The sequence below is a fragment of the Poecile atricapillus genome, chromosome W (genome assembly GCF_030490865.1).
Source record: "Poecile atricapillus isolate bPoeAtr1 chromosome W, bPoeAtr1.hap1, whole genome shotgun sequence".
Lineage (NCBI taxonomy): Eukaryota > Metazoa > Chordata > Aves > Passeriformes > Paridae > Poecile > Poecile atricapillus.
Window position 1 is genome coordinate 29863007 of NC_081288.1, and position 16550 is coordinate 29879556.

At 41.5% G+C, this 16550-nt stretch overlaps 1 protein-coding gene across 6 annotated transcripts in view; it reads right to left on the reverse strand.

The window, feature by feature from the left end:
- LOC131592018 (CCR4-NOT transcription complex subunit 4) overlaps positions 1–15934 on the reverse strand; it is a 75643-nt gene extending 59709 nt beyond the window's left edge. For 2 of the 6 annotated variants that reach the window (XM_058863247.1, XM_058863243.1), the window contains exon 1: positions 14883–14969. The gene's annotated coding sequence lies outside the window, so the exon portion shown is untranslated. Of the gene's footprint in view, positions 1–14882; positions 14981–15531; positions 15708–15728 lie in introns of those variants that run through there. The other 4 variants (XM_058863245.1, XM_058863246.1, XM_058863244.1 and 1 more) reach the window with 4 other exon arrangements.
- Between the last annotated feature and the right edge of the window lie 616 nt (positions 15935–16550).

The following is a 16550-nucleotide window of genomic DNA, read 5'->3' on the forward strand; positions in this document are numbered from 1 at the left end:
TTGTGGAAGGAAACGCTCGTTGGGTGGAGTAGGTAGTGCAGAGAAGAAATCCAGTTATAGAGTAATAGAAAAATAACATCCTCTCCCAGGCAGAGGAAAGCATGCTGACATCAGTCAGTGGCAAGGACATGCTTCCCACTGCCCCATTCCTTAGGGTAACAGATTACAACAGCTGCCAGGTTAGCTGCTTTCTCTGCAAGGCAAGAGCTCCAAACCAACCACACACAATTTACATTATTTCTCCTCCACAAGGAATCTCAAGGTAAGGAACTACGTTCCCAGTAACTATCTTTCAATGAAAACTCCAGTTTAGTTTTTGAACTTTCATATGAAAATAATTTCTATGAAAGACTAAAAATTGCTCTGAACACGTTTAAAAGGGCATTAATAGTCACAGGGGTTTTTAAGTCCTTGAAAAACAAGGCTACGCATAAGACTAAGAATGCTAGAGCACACAGAATATTCCCTCTAGATTAAATTCACAGATGGCATATAAAATAGCACATCACTATGCAGAATAAAGGTTTTCGACATGAAGTCACAAGTCACTTTACTACACCTGAACACAGAGGTACCAAAGACAAAGCATGTGCCCACAGCAGTTTTCCTTCAGCAGGACAGGGATCAAGCACAGCCACAAGAGATGAATGTGAACATGAAGGGAAAGACAGCTTGTCTCCTAGCACAGCACACCTCTGCAGAGTCCTGAGACTGCCAAAGATGAAGAAGCCACATCGTTGTGCCTTGCATACACTCCTACATTCATCCCACTCTAAAAAAGCCACAGGGTTTGTAGGTTGAGATTGCATCTTTTATTAAACCAACACATACAATGAACTAGCATATTGGTCTAACACAATGTACTATCTCTGCATCCAACAAGACGCTACTTCTGCAGCCCTCATCTTGGACAGGGGAACAGGATGACAAAGCTGGACACTTTAAAAATTTACTAATTACTGACTGATATATTAAAGGTCCTATTTATAACTTATATTCAGCACTTGATACAAAGCTACTGTCCCAAATTTTTATCACCATTAAAGATAAATTTATCTTAGAGTCTGCATAAGAATTAAAATTAATAGTAATTTACCTTGTTACTCTCAGTGAACAGCAAAAGGAGAAACGTTGTTATTTGGAAAGTAAATGGATTAAAATCAACTACATCATGACAGAGAAAACAAATAGCTACACTCAGGAGGTGGGAAGGGTAAAAGGAATCCTTAGGATACTCTTGGAAAATACACATTGTAAGTTATCCACTATAGCAAAGTCTTTTCAGATGAGGTAAAAGGAAAAAACTAGCGCCTTCAGCGTATTTTAACTGAGCAGTAAAATAAGCATCTTGCATCAGTTTAAATGGGATCAAAAAATCCCTGTAATATCTATTGTACATTAGACAGTCACTAGACAGTGTCTGTAATAGGCAGAATTATCATTGTGAACATCTCAAGTACATCTGCTTTCTATTTAAACATGTTTACAAATCTCGCATTTGCTCTTTTCCCACAGATCAACACAAATTTGGGGTATAGGTGGCAAAATTCATTACATACAGGTTTGTAAATAATGCCAAGTATTCTACACAGAACTGCAGCGGCATACTGTTAGAATTTCTTATCACCATGCACAGAAAAAAACCTTAACTTAGAACAGCTTAAACTGAAAAGTTCACTTTACTGCTCTCCACAAAACAGAGGATCTGCTTCTCAACTTCCATCAACCTTTAAAAGCCATTTTGTCCTTCAGAATCATTTTCTTATACTAATTATCTATAAAAGGACTATGATGTAGAATTGAACATATATAAGTAGCCTTCCTCCCTACCTTTCAAAAAAGCTTACACACTTGTTACAAATGTTACACTTCCATTTTTAGACAAAGACAATTATTACAGATGTAATCCACAGATGAATTATATAGGAGGGAAATAAACAACCTGCAACAGAAAACACCTTTTTATGTTCAACAGTTCCAAGAAAAAAAGAAACGAAGAATAGTACTAGACACACAAAAAGCTCACTCAAACACTTCCTTTACAGCATTCTATACAAACTCATGTATTCATTATCAATCCCTAATTAGTTTTACTTTGCAAGTGCCATTAAACCCCTCCAAGTCTTAAGAGTCAAAGAGTGATAATTACGGTCCAGTGCTTTGTTTTTAAAGGAAATACAAGTCCTAATGCACTAAAAAATTACATATCCTTCAGATTTCATCTAAGAGCAATACTAACATAATAATGGGTTAGTTTAAAAACACTTTTCTAATTACTCAAATAAAATTCCCAAGCCTGAAAAAGAATACCTGCAAAATCTGGAATAACTAGTGGAAAGGACATCACCTATTGGTACAATGCAAAGATGAAGATAATTGCTAGGACCAGATTTTCCTTCATTCTCCCAAGAGACTCTGCAGAAGATATCAAACACCATTACGATGTTCAACACCTAATTTTATCTTTCATTAGGGGCCCTATTCATAGTCCAGATCATCACACTGAAGCTACCTAAAGGTCTCAGACTGAATTCTGCCATAAGATAAATCATAGTGTACTTGCAGTTACAAATCGGAGAAATTACTCTGGATTATCAAAATTGTGCTTTTTAGCCAACAGAAGTAAAGTATGTTTCTCCTGCTTTCTACACAGACACAACTACAGAAACAAACGTTTAACCAAATACAGCGCTATTGCTACTCCTGGGGCTTTGGACAAAGTACCTAACCTGAAGGACAAACAAGAAAAACCTTACAAGGGAGACTGGAATAAAAACACCCGCAACCACCACACACACATACAATCCAGCCCAACTTCAATATTAAATCACTTTTATTCCAACAGACTCTTAGCCTGACTACAGCTGAGATAGGGAAATGTCTGCAACTGCAGTACCATGGACAGTGTACGGAAAAGTTGATAGAATCATAGAATAAGCTGAGTTGGAAGGGACCCACCAGGATCATTGACTCCAACTCCTGACCCAGTGCAGGACACCTCAAGAGTCACACTATTTTCCTAAGAACACTGTCCAAATGCTTCTTGAATGTGTCACCTACAACTTTACACTCCAAAGATTCTATCCTTTCCATTTAAAAAAATGCCACCCTCACTCGCCCAACCCCTCTCATCCCCCCACACCTCTTCTGCCCTGCCTACCCCTCCTAAAGAGCCTGCAACCATCCGACAGGGTACTTCAATCACAAGACTCCTGCCACCCAGTTTCACTTACACCAATATCAAATTTCTGGGACTGGGCCAAAGTGTGGAGCTAGTCTTGCTTGTTCCTCATGATACCTGCATTGGTGTAGAGACATTTCAGGTGTGGTACTTTGTAGCCAAACAACTCCTGAAGCACTTAGAGGGATCCTATTAGCACTCATTTTCTCAAGTTTTAAGCACATCATCCCACTGCTCATCACTGGCAAGCCTGGTATTTTCCCATTCCCTTTCAATCATTTTATCAATTGAGATTTTAACCAACCACCTGGAACTTTAGGAAGATTGACATCCTGTGTCAGTGCAAGAGATTCAGAGATTCTGCATTACATCCATGAGATTCAGTATTTACATCAAAGAGTACCTTTAACTTTAAATATACCTAAATAAGCATTTCCACTGAAGCCACAATATCTGCTTTAAGCCTACTAACACAGAATCACAGAATGGCCTGGATTGGAAGGGACCTTAAAGATCATCTCGTTCCAACATCCCTGCCAAGAGCAGCGACACCTTTCACAATAGACCAGGTTGCTCAGAGCTCCATCCCTCCTGTCCTTAAGTACTTCTAGGGATGGGGCATCCACAGCTTCCCTGGGCAACCTGTGCCAATGCCTTACCACCCTCACAGTAAAGAATTTTTTCTAATATCTAAGCTAAACCCACTCTTAGTCTGTCACTACGTGATGCTGTAAAACGCCCCTCTCCATCTGTTTTCTAGGCTCCCTTCAGGTACCGTAAGGCTGCAACCACGTCACCCCAAAGCCTTCTCTTTACTGGGCTGAATAATCCCGGTTCTTTCAGCCTGTACTCAAAGAGGAGGTGCTTCATCCCTCTTAACCTCTTGGTGGCCTCCTCTGGACATGCTCTTACAGGTCCCTGTCCTTCCTGTGCTGGGGACCCCAGAGCTGGATGCAGCACTGCAGGTGGGGTCCCACCAGAGCAGAGGGGTAGAATCCCTACCTCGCCCTGCTGCCCACACTCCTTTGGATACAGCCCAGGGTACAATCGGCTTTCTGAGCTGAGTGCACATTGCTGGGTCATGTCCAGCTCGTCATCCACCAGAACCCCCAAGTCCTTCTCAGTGGGGCTGCTCTCCATCTGTGCATCCTCACTCTGTGTTGATATCAGGGATTGCAGCATCTTGCACTTGGTCTTGTTAAACCTCATGTGAGTTTATAGGATCATCATTGATTTTTAGTTTCAAGCTTTAACATGGACAATTTTATATTCATGAAGCTGAGACTCTTTCAGCTTTTGCTACAGATTCACAGAATAATTCCAGTTGGAAAGGATCTCTAGGGCTCTCTATTCAATTTCCTTCTCAAATCAAAATTAGCAACTTAAGTCTGTATTACACTGTGTTGTATCAAGCTGGGCATCAAAACATTCAAAGCTGGACACTGCAGAACCTCTTTCACCTGTCCCAATAATTGTCCCACTCCATATGGAAACATGTTCATCTTAGATGAAGTTATTTTAATTCTTGCCTGCTGTCTCTTGCCTGACTTCCACACACACTTGGCTCAGTATTCTCAACAGCAAGCCCATTCGTACTCCAACCATTAGTTCCTCCTTTCCCGAAGTCTTTTCTGCAGCCAGGGGATGCACTTCCCTAACAGCAGACAGAATTTTAGCAAACTGTTACTTCTTATACACATCTGCTAGATTTAAAGTCTTCCAACACAACACAAAGTTTTGATTCAAAGCAGCTGTTATCTTTATTCCTGCACTTCCCCAGATACAACTGCAGGAACTAAGACCTCATACTAAAGTATGCTCTAGTACAAGCTAAAATGAGTTATACATTGCCTTCCTGGGCTCACTATAACCCTTCTCTACAATGTACAGCGACTCTAAAGAGAACATATTCTGTTCAACCTCTTTTTCTAAACTAGAATTAAAAATTATGGATGAATTTCTAAAATAAAAATCATAGTTGAATGACGAGTTGTAATTTTCACAAGCTCATATTTATACATATACAGAGATACTTACACAGAAAAACAGATGCCCAAACTGAAGGGGAAAGGAAAGACCAAACCAACAACTAAGCCTCAAAGATCAGAAATATATCAAGGAGGAGAATAAGAGTACATTATTAGGGCTGCTGTCCTACCATTGTTGGTTTAGACAAAAGCCAACAACAAAAAAATAAAGACATTAACAAAAACACCACAAGTATTCCAGCACCTGGAACAAATTCCTGGTAAGGTATAGTACCCTATCAATAATTACACGCAGAAGTTCCTGTATCAGTCTTCCCAATCCTCCAAAGCTACTTATCAGACAACAGTAAGATATTTTACGACAGTAACAGCTCTTCAGAAAAAGTCCCACACTCTGACAAAGCAAATAACATCAGGAGCTATTAACCACTGGAAAATTCACAGTATGACTAGTCAGTCAAGAAATCCCAGAGATAGGGGAGGGAGAAAAGAAAAAGAAATGTATCCAAAGCTTTATCTCATACCTCCTATCAGTGAGTTGTGCTCTAGCACTTCTCAGAAGAAAAGGCTGCAGGGGAGCTACATATACTGGAAGAAACAGTGATGCTTCCTTAACAGGAAAAAAGGAATCTTCTCCACAGGCCTTCATATTTCTCTGGAAAACCCACATGCTGTATTTCATTCACAACTGAAGGGGATTGAATATATCAGAAAAAGGTCTGTACTCCTCATCCAGCCTATTAAAAAAAATCCATACAAATAAAAAAAACAAACCAAAAACAAAACCCTTGCACAGACTTAAAATCATTCTTCAGAATCCTTGAGAAACTATCTAGCAATACAGGGAACAAGGAGGATTTGGTCAGCCTCTTCAACCTCATCCTAAAACTTGTGAGACAGCAACCACCACCCCCAGGTTCACTCTCAGCCATTTACACTCAGTATCTTTAGTCACAAGTGGAAAAAAGCAAACTTGACTTTTGCAAAATGTGACAATGTTTGCCCCTCACTACAGAGTCAGGAGAGGCAAGTCAGTTTAAGCCACAGCTAAACGAACAGTGGACAACTGGGAGACAGAACATTACTCCTTGAATAACAAACTGGGCCCCCAGCACAATAAAGAGAGGAAACTGCTTCAGCAGGTGCAGGGAAGGGCCAGAGATGAGCAGAGGGCCACTGTATTTCTCCTATGAGGCTGAGGTTGTTCAGCCTGCAGAAGAGAAGGCTCCAGGGAGATTTGGATAGCAGCCTTCCGATATGTAACAGGGGGCCTACAAGAAGTTTGTAGAGAGACTTTCAGGAAGTGAAGCGATAGGACAAAGGGTAAAAGTTTTGAACTGAAAGAGGGTAGATTTAAATTTGAAGTTAGGAAGAAATTCTTCACTACAAGGGTGGGGAGGCACTGGAACAGGCTGTCCAGAGATGCTATGGATGTCCCATCCCTGGAAGTGTTCAAGGCCAGGCTGGATAGGGCTTTGAGCAACCCAAATGAGTGAAAGGTGTCCATGCCCATAGCAGGGATGTTGGAGTAAGATGATCTTTTATGGTCCTTTCCAAACCAAACCATTCTGTGATTCTATGAACTTGTCTATACTTTCCCCTTTAAACCCAAGTCAACACAGAAATGCATTAGAACTTAATTGTATTTAGGCAGTGCTCAAGGCAGGAAACCAAAATACTACAAATTAAGGCTGTGATCCTACAAACATTTAAGTAGTAAATTTTACTAAATGGAATAGATCTATTAATGAAGTAAGAGAACACGTTTGAAACAGACAAACACTGCCCACATTTGCAATATTAGCTTCAAAAATACAAGTTTTATTATGACAATTCCCTACCATGAGCACTGCTGTTACACAATATAACAGTCTTAATACGTAAATACACAAGGCACAATGGAACTGTAAAGATACAACGGAAGTTTAACACATACAAACCCCCTTCCACTTTATAGAGACTACAGTTACACCAACGTACCTACACTTAGAATTTTTCAAGAATGAAGTAAGTAAAGCATTAGGCCCTGTAGCTAGTAACTGCAAAGCCTCATGGAAAAAAAATAAATGAGTGAACCATTTCAGTTTTTTCTTGATGTGTATCTGGCAGGTAAAGTCAACTCCAAATAGAGCACACATTCTGTGATCAAATTCATGGCACTATCTGAAAGTAGGTGGAAATGAGGCCTGTGGCTTTTTTCTTGATTCATGCTGAAAATGACAAAAGGTGAAGCTTCTCTAAAATCTGAAATTCTCTAGCACATAATTCAAGGCAATAAGGTATCTCTTCTAGTAATTTATAAAACAGCTGGATAACATAAAAGGTACATCTAATTAAAATGCAAGAGCAAATAAATCCAATGAACTATCAGTTCTATTAGCTGAAGAAAGAGATCATCTTGTAATTCAGTATGAAAAATAAGAATACTACGCTTAAGACATCTGCTTCAGACAAGAGCAGGACGCTGTTTCAATAACATGTACTGACATCTGAGTCAACAGAAAATGGTAACAACATCTACCGTGTCACAGTCACACTCAATCCTAGTTTGGAGGTGGTTTGGCTTCTACAGAGAATACTTAGAATTTTACTTTCCATTCTGTAATTTAAAAAATGAGATTTATTTCAAAAAGCAAACAATTAATTTAATGAGAAGCACAGAAAAGCTTCAGAGAGTGGAAGAACCCTCTTATCACTCATACTCCACATACCTGCTAGAAATCTAGAAAGGTAGTTGCTTTGTACAATATTCACCCACATCATAAATACCCATTCCCACATATCTGATACACAAGCTACAATTGCCTACTTCTGCTTTTCAGGGAAATACATATTTGTTACTAAAAAAATAAAGTTGAGAAAGATCAAGACCTGCATTGAAGGAAGCACCCTGAACCCAGTGAGGATACATAGAGAACTGCATGAAGATAATCCATATTTTGTATAAACTAGTTTTAGAGAGAGACATATAAAGCAACTTCTCAGAAGAAGAAAGGGAGGACAATGAGAAGTAACAGTATCAGCTTCCACAAATTTAAGCAGGATGCGTAGTATTGGATTTATATCAATTCCTTCTGCTGCTACCTTCACTACTTAGAGCTGCATTCACTCAGGGAGGTGAAGTTAAGGAGACACTTGCTGAATGAAATCCCAACCAATTTGTCAGACTGCAACAAATATAGGTTATAAAACCCACAAAAATTCAAGTTGACTGCAAATACACTTGCCCAACATATCCTTTAAATGCTGTGAATTTTTTAATACTAAGAGACAGGTCTGAGGTTTTACCAACCAAGACCAGCTGAATACAGTTCCTTTGGAGAAGCCTAAGCCCATATAAGATGCAAACCAAAACCCGTAAGAAAATCAAACAACCGCCTTAAAAGAACAGAGAACTGGCTGATAGATTTTCTTTTAAAACCAGAAGAAACAAAATACAAAATGAAGACATTAAGGATCCCTCAGAAACATTTATGCTGATGTCAGCTTTGAGAAGATGCTCTTTGATATCTGACTTGATATTTAGTAAATAAAAAAGTAAAACAAACTCAAATAAAGCACAGAGTGACACTGAGTCCATCTCCTTCCTTATACTTTCATATACTATGGTATATGAAACACAAGTCTCAAGAAAAAACAGTACCATCAAAAGATGCTGCACTGCACCTCTGCAGAAGTTACCTTCACCATGCTTTCAGAAGTGGCACACACTGAATACAGCAGAAACAGCAGCTGGTACTAAGTGGCTCATTTGTTAAGAGTGGATGACTACAGCATTGCAAATGGCAAAAGGAACCTGACCCTCCCTCTCACCTCATTACGCCAAATTACATATGTTTGAAAACAAAGTTCGCTTCACCTCTGGTCAATAGTTCAATAGATATGTGCAAAGAATTTTTATTCTTTTTTTTCAAATTATTTCAATTATTTTTATTCAACCCTCATGGTAACTGGTATTAATTATGAGGAGAGGCAAAACAACCATTTTACTCCAAAACTGCCTGTTTTCTGACTCTTCACTTTACTTATACTCTATACAAACTATGCTCAAAGAATAAAAACCATGTGCCACTGCAGGTTGCCTTACAAAGACGGCTGCATAGTGTTCTCTTTTTGGACACTGAAGTCAAAAACAAATAGCTAGTTTCCCAGGAAGAGATACTACAGAACCAATTCTAAGCATTTTCTGCCCAAGGTATGGTGTTTTTGTCAGAATGTCAGTCATGTGGTCACACAACATAACTGGCTCTCACCAAGTTTCACCGTGCTGTGTATTTATACTGTAGTAACCAGAGGAATAGTTCTCATACACGGTAAGCCCCTGCCCCACCCCCAGAGAATCACAAGCCTAAAGTTAAATCAGAATGAGACCAGGAGCAAAAAATTTAAGAAATTACTATCTCTAAAAGGGCTCAATGAGAAGAGGAAGCCATTACACTGGTGAAAACATGAATCTTGACATAACTTGAAGCATGCTTACAATTATAACTACAATTCAAGACTCAAATGAAACTGTAATCCAGTCAGATGATAACACTACCTGTGTGCAGAAGATAGCCTGATATAAGAGCTGCTATTTCCTTAAACTTCCCAGCTGTTCTTCCATATTTTCAATGTACACTAACAGTTATGTAAAGGAAAACCAGTGATTGTCTTCTAGCTTCAGATTTTCCACCTATGTTCCAGAACCAGTTTTCCACTAACTGTGAAACCACATTAATATGTTAAATATATGTTTTACTAAATGAAAGGATTAGCAAAGGAGCTTTCAAAGATGGGAAGAAGCTCTAACTTCTCTAACATGGTTCCTGAGTTATAAATTACTTGACCCTTAACCTAGGATGAAGTTTCATAAAAGGGAAGATTACCTTCTTAGGAAAAGGGATTCAACATGCTAAATGATCAACAGAAACACATGCAAGAAGTCCCGTTGAGAGGAGCAACAGTTACATGATAAATGGCAGTAAGATTAAGTCACTAGACAAATTGGATTAATGCTACTGGGCCTCTCTCATTCAGACTGGTGTGTTTAACATAACTTCAGGAGTTTAGTCCACACTGATTGAAGGAAATGCATTCAAATTAACTATTGGGCATGCTGACCTATAAACAATAATTTTGACCTAGCAAGTTTTGGCCTCTTATTTTATGCTAGTTTAAGAGCTCTCAGGGGACAGACTCATTTTATGAATGAGATACTGAAGACTAATTCTAAATTTCATTCAATGAAAAATCACGTCATGAAAGCAGGAGCTCTTCAAAGACAGGGAATAGTTTCTATTTTTGCAATGTCCAACAGCCCAAGGTAATATCTACAGATCATAGAGAAGCTTTAGGTCTTTAACTGACAAGCACAGCTATAGCTACACATACCTATCTTCGTTCATTATATTTGGAGAGAAGACAGAGAAAGACAAAAAAGTAGCTGAATACATTCTCCCCACATCTAGTGATTATTGCTGCATACTTCTTCCCTATCCTGTTTTTCTGTAATTCTAGACTGTAGTAGAAAACAAATTCTGAACAACAGCCACCACATGCTTACCTATCTGGGACATAACCTTCATCAAAACTTCTATCACAAACTCCCTCAGGTAGGCAGTTCCAAAGTACATACAAATATAATTATTTCCTCCCAGTCCTGCACTCAGATTCTGGGTTTTTTTTTAAGACAGCAACTTACTGTAAGATGCAATAAGAGACAGGTTTAGAAATAAAAAAAAACTACTCCTGCAAGTACAGTATTTCACACTCAAGGTGTCTTAGCTCATATATCTTGCAATTTAAAATTAATATACACTATTCAAGCAGGATCCACATTAAATCTATACTGGTGAAAGAAACTTTAAACCAAAATACAACATGAAGCCTGCATGCAAATAAATCTCATCTGTTGAATTCAGTGTTCCTCAAACAAATTAACCTGAAAAATTGTTAGCAAGTCCTCCTATGCAGTGTATTTTATCCTACAAGGAGTAAGATTGCTACCCTTTTAGTTACTACTTTTGTGTATCGAATCTTATATGGAAGAAAATGTTTAAGAACATTCACACTGGGAAAAAATAAATGCCACTTCTGTTAAGCAAGGAAAAGATTAGGCATCAGCAGTCTGAAACATAAGCACTTAACCGCAAAAAAGGCCTAAAAATGGGCCAAAGTAAAACCTGGGATGAAGCACTACTTGCAAATCACAGTAGACACGCCTATGACATTTTTTGGCCATCCCTACAAAGCTCATGTGATCCTGTTCCAAATTTGAAGAACTCATTAGAAGTGAAGACAGTGTGCTGCCACTTTTGCAGGTTTTTTCACTTAATTTGTTTTGAAAAAAGAAAACAAGAAAACCAAACCCTAACAACACGAAAACACCACCCCAAATTTCTAGTACTAATAATTGATACTTGCAATCAAATGTAATATATTGCAATATCACCTTCCAGCAATGAAAAGCTGCTGAACTGAGAAAAGTAAAATATTCAAAGCCCAGAAAGGGACAGAACAAGAACCTGCACTACAACAAGGGACCCTCCATCTCACAAACAAGACATGCAGAAGTACAATTACTTTACATCAGACTTCGTAGTCAGTTGAAACCCACCTTGTATTAGGCATCTATTGCTCTCAAGACAACAGTGAGCTAGAAGAAACAGATGCTGGGATCACAGCATGTTAGAAAGCTACTCACAGACAGATGAGATTTTCCCTTCTTCCCTTTCAAGAGAACAGAACCAGCTCAAAATCAGACAGCACTGATCAGACAACAAGCCTTAGCAAAGATCCAAGCTCCCTTTCCACCAAGTTCAGTAACATGCTTGATCTCTACATCCACCTTTATTTTTAACTCAGTGACTAAAGGATAAAAAAATTCCCCTTATACTGATCCCAACCTATTTTTCCCCAATTTGAAAACCAGCAACAGATGAAATACTTTAATAAAAATATACTAATGACTGGTTAATCACTATGAAATCAACACTAACATATTCTGCTCCAGAATAAAAACACAGTACATAGCTTTCAGGATACACAGGGAAGGATGAGAAGTCTCATTCCCTTGGCCTGTATTTGTCTCAATAGCTTTGGATGCAGGCTTCCTCAAGTTATTAAAGCACATGCATGAGATTTATGAAAACTTTATTTTGTGCCTATGTGTTTAGAAAACACTTGCAAGCTGCATTTAAATGATGGTAGACTCCTACTAGAAATACCTGGGAGTTGTCAAGTTCCCAGAACAGCCAAATGGAAGGAAAGAATAAAAAACATATCACCACAAAACTTACTTGATCTTAGTACTATGTGGAAATCACTAGTTTAAACACCAATTCTTCCCTTTGAGCTGATGCAGCCATTCTAATAACAGCTAAGCAGAAGCCAAAACCATGTATTCTGAATATTCACTAAATTTGTATAACCTTGAATACAATTTTGAAATAAGGAAACCATGAAGATTCCTTTTACAAACACATGCAAGAAAAACACCATCTGACATAACCAAGCACACCAAAGTTTCTGGTGTGACAGAAAAAAACCTCAGTTTGGTAAAGTAATGCACCTAACTTATCCAAACAGTATAATGCAAAAACACACACATGCTTTTACTTAGAGATGTTATATTCATATTTCCTACTAGACACCTGCACTGCCCTCCCGGTTTACTTACAGGAAGAACCAGAAGGTCTGAGCAGCAGCTCAAGCCATACCAAACCATTTGCTGCTATACTTAATTTTCCAAGTCTGGAAAGTGTTTACAGTTGTTAAAATATTAAAAAATGTTAACCAACCTTCTGAAAGGAATAAATTTATAGACTATTCTCCAAGAAACAGAAGAGGGCAGCCCAGAGGGATGGGGACTCTATTTATTCATAAAGCTCTAGCTCCTCACACAGTTACTATCCAATAAAAAGGGGACTAAGCAAGTAGAAAGATAAACACAGGAAAAAAAAAAAAAAAGCAATCATGAACATCTTTGAAGAGAGAAATCATTCAGCAGGACATTGAAGTAAGGTAAGTTATGCAGTCTTTCACATATGCACTTACTCAAGTTATCTCAGCAATACAGCGTAACTGCAAGAGGGACAAGAGGTGGTTTGTACAACCTAAGGCACTATTCTCCATGTGAAAGTTTAGGAACCGTTGACCCTAGCAGTCTTGCTGAGCAAGTAATTTCTGTTCAGCATGTATTAAGGCCTATAGATCAGCCTCATCTTACCAGAGCAACCAAGGCCCAAGATGCAATCTGTGATCAGCCACTTAACAGTTACCTGTGCTTACACATCAGTCTATTTGAAATAATCTCTTTTTTCAGAGAGGCAGGTGAGATTTTGAGAAATAGCTGCCAGAGTTAAGCCTTCAGGGCCCATACTTAGGATCTCAGTCAGAGCTATTTTAAAAACATTTAAATCACAAATAATATCCTAACTTCTATAAACAACAGCCATGAAAGAAAACATGTATTTCTACATAAAGACTATTTTTAATTAAATAAAAAAAGCCACATACTTGTGTACACTCTCTCACCAGCCTTTTTTATCCAAGATTTTTATTTAGTGGGCACTCTAAGGATGCTCTTAAACTTTTTGAGTTTCCAAGAAACTAGTAGAGCACTATTCCTGACAGACACCACCTTTTCTCTGTAAAGAAAAAAACTGTTAGGATCCTCCAACACTCCTAATTTTAAAAGCTAACAAAAAGGCACCTGAAGAAACATGCAAATCAAAAGAAGACATAATTTCTTCACTGTATTCCCCCTTTCCAAAACAATATTTTCCCCTAAAATGAACTCAGTTTACAATTCAGCCAAGTTTAACTGCCAAGCATTTCTAAACACTTGCATGTGTTCATCTTGTTTATAAAATGGAAACTCTATCTCAGAATTCCAAAAGCCTAAGGTGCAGCACAGCTGAATCCTAGACCACAAGTTAGATCACTACATTATTACAGAGGTGCTAAGAAACTAGCAGTATATTTGACTATTTATAGGCCATCTGAAACTAATTCACTCTCTTGAGTCAAACAGCTGTTTTATTCCCTGCTCTTCATAAGCCTGCATTTTATTTTTTTCTCTTTCCCTTTTAAGCAGTGAAAGGGGCTAGAAAAAATTTCATTCTTGTACATACTCATCTTTCAGTATGTGTGCTCTTCTGTTAGTGCCAGACACCATGTTTACATGAATATGAAGTCAAAGTACAGGGATGTTCAAATCAAGACATTTCAAAACTAAAGCCAAATACAGACAGTTAAAACAGAGAGTTAGAAACCTGTACAGGCTCAGTAAACGTGTGACCGGCCAACATTAACTTCTAAAACTTTTGGACAGGAGTAAGTCAACATCTGCAGGTCTAGAATTTCCACAGCTTTAACCAGCTGATACGTTTTGCTTACATTAACACAGGCTCTGGAGAGAATTGCTTCTCCTGTGAACGGCATACTTGGTATTACCACACTGACAGAAGCATACAAGCCATGGACAATTAAATCCTTTCTGGTATGGTAGCAAAGCATTTTAAGATAATTATCTAGTGTATTTTCCCTCCCCTTTCCTGTACATACAAAGGCACTGGCTTTTCACTTTTAAACTGGCAGGTAGAGCTGTAGGACTGTCGCTAGAAGCAGGACAAGCACTCATACACACAACCTTGTCATTTGCTTCTGCTAATGCACAAAATGGAAAGAGCTTCTAGGATTTTGCAAGCATGAGACAGAAAGTTACATACCGGTTATTTTACTGACAGACAAATCTCAGGAGGGGTTGCACGGACTGTCCAAAATAACACCAAAATTAAGAGGCTGCCATTCACCATCTGTTTGCCTCTCCCTCAGGAAAAAAGTGCATATCACAAGAAGAAATGGAGCCTGGCTCCAGGGAAGAGGAAGAAGGGGAGAGAGGAAATTTCCACGCAAATTCTAAGTGAATCACGCCGCGATGCCCGCGCCCGGCCGCGCCGGCCTGCCCCGGCAAATGCGAGCGGTTCCGGGGCCACCGTCCCTCCGCCACCCCGGCCGGTGGCCCGGCCTGGCCCAAGGGCTTCTCCGCACCGGAGGCGGGGGACGAGGAGGAAATAAATACAGCCTCCTGCGGGCAGCGACACGGAGGGAGCCCCTTCCCCGGCGCCCCCGGGGAGGAGGAGCCGCCCGCTCGCCCCCGCGCCCTCTCCTCACGGCCCGGTGCCCTCGGCGCCCGGCAGCAGCCCGGCGCGTCCTCCCGTCGCCGGGGCTGCACCGGCGGGTGGGCTGCGGCCTGCGCCGTCCCAGCGAAGCCTCGGCGCTCTCGTAGTCAGAGCGGCCCGGCTCCCCCCCGCCTCCTCCTCGTCTCTCCTTCCGTCCCTCCTTCCCTCCCCGGCCCGGCCTTCAGCTCACACTCACCCGCCTTCCTCTTGCCTGCCCGGCCCGCGGTGCGTGTGCGCGGCTCTCCCTCTCAGGCTGCCCGGCGCGGCGGGGGCGGCCGGGCGGGTGGGTGAGTGAGTGAGCGTGCGGGAAAGGAGGCGAGGGGAAAAGGAGAAGGGTGGGGAGGGAAGGAGAGAGGCGGCGAGGAAAGAGAGAAGCGGAGAGGAGAAACCCACAGCGGCGCTCCTGGGGCGGGACGTGCGGCGGCGGCCGGTCGGGCGCTCGGGCGGCTGCTCCGACGACCTTTACGCGAGGGACGGACGATCTCCGAGCTCGGGGCGCTCCGCTGCCAGCCCGGCCACCATCTTACATTGGGGAGACTTGCCCCGGACGCCGCCCCCGCTGCGCGTGCGCTGCCGGCAGTGGGCGGGGAGCGGCGCGGGAGGGGGGACGGGGCGCGACGGCAGCGGCCGCGACGGCGCGGGGCGTGACGGGACTTGTAGGCGGCGGCCGTGGTGGCCGCCCGGGCAGCGCGGGAGGAGGAGGAGGTGCCGGCGGCGGCCGTAGCACGGTTCTGGTCCTCTTCGGCCAGGCCGGGGATCCGGAGCTCTCCATCTAGCAGGGCCGTCCTACGGCCCTGCCTCGGGGAGTCCCCGTCTGTAAACTCCCTGCAGCTTCAGGCACCTGTTGCTGGGCATTAAACCGCGCGGTTTTCAAGCACTGGGTTGATTTATTTAAAAATTTTTTTTTTCCTGTCATTGGTGTTGCTTTGTTGTTTTTTTTTTTCCCTGCCGGGTCGAAGCGATACGGAAGTACCCCGTGGAACTTTGCCGGTTGCTGGCTACAACATCAGGGGATGTGCTGTGCTGTTCCCCCAGGAGCAGCTGACGGGGCTGTCAGCGGCTCGCTCGGCGCCGGACGCGGCTCCCGCGGAAGCCGCCGCGGGCAGCTCCGCCTCAGGCGCGCCCGGCCCTGGCCCGCCGGCAGAGCGGGACTGCGCCCTGCCACCGCCCCGGCCTGCCAGCCAGCCGCCTCCCGCCTCACCCTGCTCTTCCTTC